Source organism: Nestor notabilis, unplaced genomic scaffold (assembly GCF_000696875.1).
Source record: "Nestor notabilis isolate BGI_N333 unplaced genomic scaffold, ASM69687v1 scaffold21385, whole genome shotgun sequence".
Taxonomy (NCBI): domain Eukaryota; kingdom Metazoa; phylum Chordata; class Aves; order Psittaciformes; family Psittacidae; genus Nestor; species Nestor notabilis.
This window is the reverse complement of record NW_009930898.1, coordinates 3,266-4,927: the sequence shown is the minus strand read 5'-3', so window position 1 is coordinate 4,927 and position 1,662 is coordinate 3,266. Positions and strand designations below refer to the sequence as shown.

The 1,662-nt window shown below is 48.9% G+C and overlaps 1 pseudogene; it reads right to left on the bottom strand.

The window, feature by feature from the left end:
- Nucleotides 1-220: 220 nt before the first annotated feature.
- Nucleotides 221-802, bottom strand: LOC104406601 (annotated as a pseudogene).
- Between the last annotated feature and the right edge of the window lie 860 nt (nucleotides 803-1,662).

Genomic DNA, 1,662 nt, shown 5'->3' with positions numbered 1-1,662 from the left:
GCTTTCACAAAAAGCTTATAACAAAAGATAGTCCTGACTTTTCCTCAGGTAGCCGAGGTATCTTTCAAGGTCTGTGTGTATCTTAACGATGCTGAAATAATGTGTGTTAAAATGCTTTCTTCTTTCCTCAGGGTATCCTTTATCTCTTTGCTCCTCATGCTGCGGATGAGGGGGCTCACTTCTGGAGACATCACTGTGTCCAGAACTGTCATTACCAGATCTAGAGATCTGAGGGCCAGGTGGCCACAGCCTGGTGAGGGAGGCACATAGAAAAGGCTTTGTGCCCTCCCTGTTCAGAAGACACCGTCGACACGGCCCTGAAAATCTGCGTATAGGACAGTCAATAAAAGCAAACCACAGTAACCACAAGAAGCTCAGCTTCCCTGAGGTAGCACAAGTCAGAGCAAGACAGCCTGAGAATCTTGGGGCTTTCACAGAAGTCTGTTGGTGCAGAGCATTAGCCTGGCACGGTGGTGGTGAAAATGTATTGACAGTGTGAAGGAGATAATGGAGCAGAGCATTGCCCCAGGCAGCTGTTGCCATGTGGGCACAAGCTCTGCTGCCCAGGAGGGTCCCGTAGCGCAGGGCTTTGCAGATGGCAATGTAACAGTCACAGGCCATACTGTGAAACCACAATACTCTGCTACTGCCCAGAAGGCAAAGAGGGAGACCTGGACAGCACATCCTGAGTAGGAGATGGCCTGGTGTTACAACAGGAATTGGCCACGGATTTGGGGATGGTGCTTGATGTGGAACCCAGGTCGATAAGGGAGAGGCTGAGGAGGAAGCAGTATGGAGGCATCTTCACTGTGCTGAGGTCCCATCCAGGGAGCTGTGCAGGCTGTGCTGAGGGGTTTGCCGCCTTGCAGGCCCCTGTGCCTTGCTGTTTAATGAAAGGTTACACATTCCTTTCCTCCAACTCCTCTGCCTCTTCAGAACTACTCTCATTAGAATGTCCCCAGATATCCTCACCCCAGTCTTCCCTGTGATCACAATTGACCACTGAACTTGGACAATGCTCTTTTGGGTTTGTTTGGGTCTTTTTTTCTTGTGCCAGAATAATTTCAATTCTTTGTTCCCGATTGGACTCAGCTCTCTTTCTCTGTTTCAATTCTTCTTTTAAGCAGTCTGCCTCCAACTGCTTCTCTCAAACCATCCCTTCCTAACCTCCCAAGATAATGATCATAGTTATGTGCCTGTAGCATGCCTGTGCTGAGATGGCACACATGCTCTGTTTACCACCTCCACTATTTTCACAGCACTGCTTGATTCTCTCTAGGACTGCTCGTGGGTAGAACCACTTCTCCTTCACCCATTTTACACCCCTGGGGGAGAAGGGGCTCATCTGTGCCCCTGTAACAATTCCTCTAGTGACATCCTGCCGACTACACCAATTTAAATGACACAGAACCAATAAATTGTGGGTAAACGAAATTTAGTGTTCAAACTCAAGTAAGGCTCCACCAATATCGCTCCCCTAAGAAAGGAAGGTGTCTCGACCTCCTTATTGGAGGATTTAGCTTGGACGACATCCTGACTAAGGGGAGAGTGCCTGACTGCAGGCTCACTGCTCCCAGGAGGACCAGCTTACAATGGCTCTCCAGCAGGGCTTCATTCATACCCCAACTGAATCTGATTAGTGCTCAAATATGGTCATCAGGA